The following is a 7,576-nucleotide window of genomic DNA, read 5'->3' as shown; positions in this document are numbered from 1 at the left end:
GCCCCATCCCTGGAGGTGTTCAAGGCCAGGTTGGACGGGGCTTGGAGCAACCTGGGCTGGTGGGAGGTGTCCCTGCCTAGGGCAGGGGGTAGAACTGGATGATCTTCAAGGTCCCTTCCAACCCAAACCATTCTGTGATTCTGTGAATCAGAGGGGCTGAGGTCAAGCACTCCCTAGGACACGGAAGCCCGAGATGGCTGGGTGAGCAGCTTATGGCTACCGAGTCACACATGCGCCCAGCCCATTCACCCACTGCTGCCTCCAGTTATTTATTGATCAGCCCACGCTGTTTGCAAAATAGCCCATGAATAACTCATAAAGTTCCCCGACACGTTCATCGTTTGCCAGGTCCAGTGCCTGGCGGCAGGGGCTGGCTCTGCTCAGCGGCTCGCGGGCTGCCTGCACGCCCACGGTGGCTCTCCGGCCGCAGGGCCGTACGCGGGAGGAGGAGTGCGGACGCGGGACCCCAGCGCGGCTTTGCAATTGTTTGAATGAGCTGTTTCGGTGAACGGCCCCACAACAAACACGTTTGCCGTAGTTTCTGTGACATAAAGGAACAATGCCAAACCGAGCTGAATTGTTTCCCGTATTTCAGTTAATATTTACAGGAAGCTTTGCTCTAATGCCGTGTGAATACAGCACGGAGAAAGAAACAAAAGAGGGAGGAGGCTAGCTAAAAACAAATGGGTTTTCTATTTTTAAAACTTAGAAAATAAATTTAGAAAGGCTTTTCTCAATGTATGATAAAATGCTAGCTGGGTTCACAGCAACAGAGGAAATTCTGCACTTTGAGCTCCCAGGACGGGTGATGGATGGTTCCCAGACCACTTGTGCGATCTTGCCCTCCTCCGTGGCTCCTTGAATTTAAAATTATCTGTTTATGAGGTTAGAAACAGTTTGGCAACTTATTATTTTGTGCTCATAAATCCTTTTTCATCTGAGGATCTCAGAGTAGTTTATAAACATGAATGAAGCCACAAAACACCCATGCAGGGCCCATCCTATCGTACTTGTCCAACAAGTGCGTAATCAGACACAGAGCTTGCCCAGGTTTGCACAAGGAGAGGCCGTTTCCTTACAATTTGGGGAATTTCCTTTAAGTCACACTGTGGCAGATTTGAAATACATTCCAAAAAAAAAAAAGCAAGAAAGGAAAACCGAAGGAAACTTTTTCTTAAAGACACTGTTAAAATGGGAAATTCAGACAACCTTCTTGGTTGCAGTGTTATTTGCAAACCAGGCCCGTATAGCGTCAGCGACCCTTGGGCAGGAGCATCCTGGCCTCACAGTTGGGTACCAAACCTCTGCTCTTACAGGGAGAATCATAGAATCACAGAATGGTTTCGGTTGGAAGGGACCTTGCAGATCATTGAGTTCCAACCCCCCTGCCATGGGCAGGGACACCCCCCACCAGCCCAGGTTGCCCAAGGCCCCCTCCAGCCTGGCCTTGAACACCTCCAGGGATGGGGCCTCAACAACCTCCCTGGGCAACCTGTGCCAGTGCCTCACCACCCTTAAAGTGAAAAACTTCGTCCTAATGTTTAATCTAAACCTGCCCTCTTCCAGTTTGATGCCATTCCCCCTCGTCCTATCACTCCATGCCCCAGTAAAAAGTCCCTCCCCAGCTCTCCTGGAGCCCCTTTAGGGACTGGAAGGCCGCAATAAGATCTCCCCGGAGAAGTACAAATGGATCCTACTGTGAGCAGGACACATGCTGGGGAACAAAGGACGCTTCTGCTCCAGATCACTCCCAAAGGCACCATTTGGAAGTTAACCGTAAAGGAAGCCAAATTCTCTAGAAAACACCCCAAATGGCAAGCTGCTGGTGGCCAGAGGGGTCAGGGAGCAGGAGTAGGGACTCCCCTGGCGTCCCCAACTGCAGAGCTTCGGGTGCCTCCGCTTCTAAATATGCTGTAGGTGGTGGGATTGGGGTGAGAACTGCGCAATTCTTTATTTCAGCATCACCCACTTTAACTCTCTTGTCGCTAGGAAGAAAATGGTATTTGATACTATTTAGGAGAGGAGAAGAGTTGATGGGGCAACACTTTAAAATAGCAGAGGAAGTCCCACTTTTCAGGTAAAACTCTGAATTGCCAACAATATTGCACACGGCTCTGCCGGGGAGCGAAGCCCCGACCCGGCGGAGAGGAGGGAGGCGTTGCTGAGGGTGTTGCTGTGCCCTCGCCGTACGCCCCGGCGGCACGGAGCCGGCCGTGCCACCTCCCGCACAGCCCTGTTCAGCAGACTACGCGGAGGTCACCCTCGGGATCCTGCCGGCGAGAGCTGGTCTGGATTTGTAAATCATATCTGAAGGGCATAATGCAGTGTTTAACTGATTGATTTATTTTACTTCCCACTCCATCCACTTTTTTGACACGTTCAGTTTTAACCTGTGTTGCTCGTTACCTGCAGGGGTTAATTCTGTCGAGCTTGCTAATGTGTCTCATGACCTCCCGAGTCTCTTTTTGAGGTGGTTCTATTTTGATTTGTTCTGGTTTTCTGTTGAAGAACTGGAACAAGACTGGCAGCACAAACCGGACACGTTTTGTCATGGGAAATCAGCTGATTGCTGAGCATACATTGCTGAGTACACGATGGTGTAGGCGTCTCTGACACAACGCCTGACTGTCTGGGGTGTAGCTGCCGCGCTCTGCCCTCTCCCCTACTTGAACATCCATACAGGTGGCTGTATGTGTTCAGAACTAATTAAAAATCTACATTTGCATATTCTAGGCTGTCTTGTTAATTATATGCTTCAAGGCACGGTATGTCTGCATACTCAGTCTTGTGTTAGGATGAGTATCCCAAAATAACGTGCAGTGTTGTTACCCAGCACTGAGTTCTGACTATTTGCAGCCACAGCTCTGAAAAGCACGAGCCAGACTCATACGGCATTCTCAAAAATTATGTATTTTGGGATACGCCAATTGTGAAGGACTATAACGCTAGAGTTGTCCCAGTACAGTGAATGCAATCCCAATGACGGAGACGCAGACAGATCCAAATCTGGTCCCTGCAGAAAGAATCGCTTACACGCTGTCTGGGCGCACGCTGTTACCGGATAACGAGATGCAAAGCAGCGTACCGGCATTTTTCATTCAGCGCATAAATGCTGGCAGTGAAAGGACATTGAACTTTGGAGCTCATGAGAGGAAGCATCTGATCCGAAATTTGGCTTGCACTGTGAAACAATTGGGATCGCCCGACAGCCGCATTCCTCCCTGGCGTACATTTATTCAGATAAGGGGACATGGCCGGGAGGCCATATGGTGCCAAAGGCAGGCAAATTGGTTGACAAAACCTGGGACCCGGGTTTAGTGTCTCCGGGGTGGGCAGAGGAGCTCCCTACATGATCCACCACTGGACAAAACCACTGCTTTGGGGCAAACTTACTGGGTTCCTGCAGCATTTATCCCACACACCAAAACACTCATTTCCTCTCGACTGCTGGCTGGAGGGGACGGGTGGGTAGGAAAGATGGTCCCAGAATGAGCCGAGTCCACCTGCCTCTGGTGTGCCACCGTGAAAGAACAACAAACGGGCAGAAGCTGCTCCACTATGGCAAGCCTGAGCACAGAGGAGCTGCTCCACCACAGTGAGCCCCAGCACAGAGGAGCTGCTCCACCACGGTGAGCCCTACCATAGAGAAGCTGCTCCACCACGGTGAGCCCTACCATAGAGGAGCTGCTCCACCACGGTGAGCCCTACCATAGAGGAGCTGCTTCACAACGATGAGCCCCAGCACAGAGGAGCTGCTCCACCACGGTGAGCCCCAGCACAGAGGAGCTGTTCCACCACGGTGAGCCCCAGCACAGAGGAGCCACTCTACCATGGTGAGCCCCAGCAGAAAGGAGGTGATGCCCCAGCTCCACATGTTCTTGTCTGAGCTCCCCCCTCTCACAGGCACTACAGGCGCTGGGCATTCACGTACCACTGCAGAGTGCTGCAAGCATCCCCAGAAGCCTACACTGCTGGGAAAGCACCTCCCAAAGACTTGTGGACCAAGGCCTTAGACGGCGCTCGACACGTCTTTGTAAAGTTCCCTACTTGAAATAGGGAGTCAAGAGCTGTGGCTGAAGGACCCGCAGCACTCCCATATAAACAGCTACACTGGGGCTGAGCAGCATATGGGGAAGTGTCTAAGGGTCGGGTCCTCTGCCTGCTCCAGAACAATCTACCCATCCTGCTGGCCCAACCCTGCACCGTCCCAGGCTAATTTTGGAAGGAGATGCCAAGACCCCAGGGCAAGGTCCATTAACCAGGTCCTTAACCACTCAAATTGTCTCTCTGCATTTGGGTGACCGCTGGATTTAGACGCTGGGTGGGTGTTGTGCATGAAAGAAGTGGGGAAAAGTGGGACGCATCCATTTTGGCTGCCTAATCTCTTTCCCTCTTTCTCCTCCCCTCCAGCCAAAAGTAGGAAAGAGGAATCCCACTGTGTAACAACAGGTAAAAGAAAATAAAATCTATGAATAGAGAAGTAAACATATTCCACTTAACATCAACTTGTTTCCAAGTGTGCTGCAATAGCCACGCATGAAAAAGCGTCTGAGATGCTTTTATGAGGAAACGAGTGCCTGAGTTGAATAACAAAAGCCTAAGAAAACTTAACAATAATGAATCAAAGTCTTCAAACAGCAAGAGTATGTTCCATTTAAGTGGCATCAGACTGTGTGTACAGTAAAATTTGTTATTAAAAACGCTCAAGCTTTTCCACACTTGTTTAATGCAGCATCGTTTCTCATGCAAGGGCATGACAGATACAAAGTCTGTTCATCTGCTGAGCAGAGAGACGTAAAAGTGCAGAATATTAATACTTTAAAGAGTGTGCTTCTCACCAACTTCCTTCGTCACAAGCATCACCTAACAGTAAATGCAGAAGAACTGAGGGGGAGAGAGTCCTCGTGTACATCTTGAAATGCTTTATACAGAATTATTTTCAGCATTTTTCTGTTTAATCAGTTTCTCTGTCTGCACGACTCCCACGCAGAGCACCAGGGGAGAGAGTCCATTATAAAGAGGAAAAAAATATTTCAGTAAACCACAAAGTAAACTAGAGGGCAGCTGGAGAAATACAGAGAATCCAGTCAGATACAAAACAAAGCTAGAAGCTTTAGCAAGCCGCTTCTGTGGACTAGGAAAAAGCTTCCTGAGAGTTACCCAAGTTTTCTGAAAGCAAACGCTTTGGACAATATCAATTGTCCTTTAAAACATGTTACAAAAGTTAAGGCTTGAGATTAAATATTAAAACACAGCATTCCGAAAGGAACGAGAAAAGATCAGAGTTGGCGATGAGGAGGGGGAAGCATCGACTTCCTACAAAGCCCCAGGGATCCGTCACCGATAGGGACACCGGAGTCTGCAGCTTCTCCTAATGATGGTAAAATGTCTGAGACACGGGGGCACGGACTGCTCAGTACTCGGGGATAAAGAGATTGCCAGATCCGCAGTCTGGAAGAATACGTTTAGAAATTACTTTTTTTAAAATACCTGTTTTTCAGTCCTCCTCTCTGGTGCTTCCCAGGAGTCCTCATGATGAATAGTTCGTTCCTGCAGGACTCAGGATAACTGGCAGTGCCCTAATATTTTCTTTTCTTACTGGGTCTTATTATTACTGTGGATTTTATAATTTACTGTGGAATTAGTTTTTTCCATTGGCAAATGTTCTGTGGCTTTGGTTGTGGTGTCACCTAGAGCAGAAGTTCTGTAGGTCTTGTGGCTTCTGTGAACCCACACGACTGCTTGAACCCAAGGAGCTTAGACGCAGCAGAGGCGGTCCTGTCCAGTCCCTCATCACTGGGAGGTATGGCAGATCTCAGAGGCATTGTCCCACCATGACCAGATAAAAACCGCAGCAAACGTACATGTAGATGTGTGATATTTGACTGAATAGTAAGGTGACAAAACCAACGTTACAGGATTTGAAGAACTGGAGAAGCTATCCATTTGCTCGCATGCGCAGCTGCTGGGATTATTGCACCACATGTGATGCTGCGGAGGGGAAGGGAGCTGAAGTTAATAAAAGAGAAAACTCATTGTCTTGAATTATACAGAACTCATTACAATTTTCTGTTTCAGCCAGACAACATTAGTGTTTATTGCTTTTCTGTACAAATTGATTCATCCTTCCCTTTTTGAAGCAATTAAACAAATTAGTGCCATTTTTATTCCGTCTGATTCATTAAGTGAAATGGTAAGTTTCAATGTAATTAGTAAATTTAGGATTGAGGGAAAGGCACTCCATTTTGCCTAAAAAATCTGACGGAGAGTTCATTTCCAGCAGTCAGTTCAGGATGGGAAACGATGCCTGTGAACGTGGGACAACGGTGCCACCTGCAGACTGCCTCCAACCCTGGAGAATGGAAATACAATAGGAACTCCGAGAGGCGAGACTGGCTGCACAGCCGGGCAAGTGATCTGCCAAGGCAATTTCATCATCAAACAAAAAGACAGGACATTTGATAATACTGTGACACTGTAGGCCACAGAGGATTTAAAATAAATGTTTCTGATGTACAAAACATTCAAGAAATATGAACTCTGCTATCATTTTTGAAGAAACAGTGTGTTCTTCAAATAAAATGTAATTTCTAGTACATAATCTAAGGAACTCTGCTATCATTTTTGAAGAAACATCAGTGTGTTCTTCAAATAAAATACATACATCTAAAACATAATCTAAAATTCCTTACAAAATATGCTAAAAATTATTTCACACACGTAAGCGAAACTTTTACCTTAAAGTTTTATACTTGCGTATCACAGCTGACAAAAAAACGTGGCCTTATAAATTTGAGATGAGTGGGAAGAAAAGTACCACTGAATCACACAGAAATCTTTTAATGATCTTGTGCTCAGTGCTTTCAAAGTCCTGCCCTTCTGACAGATTACAGCCACTCTAACACTCACTTTTCCACAAGTTCTCTTGTTAAAGAAGGCAAAAATAGGCTCTGACTAATGCGCTGACACTACCGCGATGATGACTAAGGCTCACGACTACCCCGAGACGCGGCTCTGAAACGTATGACTGTGCGTATTCCAAAAAACACGTGGTGCTGGGGACGAAACTACTGACTCACCCCCTGCCTGGCCTGAGTTCATTTGAAGTCACATTACTCCTCAGACCAGGTACGCCCTGGAGCAGCTCGGAGCTCCCAGGTTCCTGCAAGCTTTAGAGAACCATAGCATAGTTTGGGTGGGAAGGGACCTTTGAAGGCCATCTATTCCAGCGCCGCTGCAACCAGCAGGGACATCTTCAACTGGCTCAGGTCGCTCAGAGCCCCGTCACACCTGGCCTGGAATCTATTACTAATACTCAGAATGAGCGAACACTTCTCATAAATCAACCAGGTTAGATAACAGAACTTCCTAGTATCTGATAGAAGGTGAGTAAGTATGTGTTACAGCAGTGAGATGGAACATAATAAAATTTACAGTCCTTAAAAAGTCTTGATTTTCAGGTTGGGTGGGGTTTTTTTTTCCGAAAGGGCCTAAATAGTAAACAAAAACCAGTCTCAGTGATGGCTGCCCACAGGGCCGGGAGCCCCACAGGAGTGCCCGGAGAGGGGCCTTTGGG

The sequence above is a fragment of the Charadrius vociferus genome, unplaced genomic scaffold (genome assembly GCF_000708025.1).
Source record: "Charadrius vociferus isolate BGI_N301 unplaced genomic scaffold, ASM70802v2 scaffold434, whole genome shotgun sequence".
Classification (NCBI taxonomy): domain Eukaryota; kingdom Metazoa; phylum Chordata; class Aves; order Charadriiformes; family Charadriidae; genus Charadrius; species Charadrius vociferus.
This window is presented reverse-complemented; position numbering follows the sequence as displayed.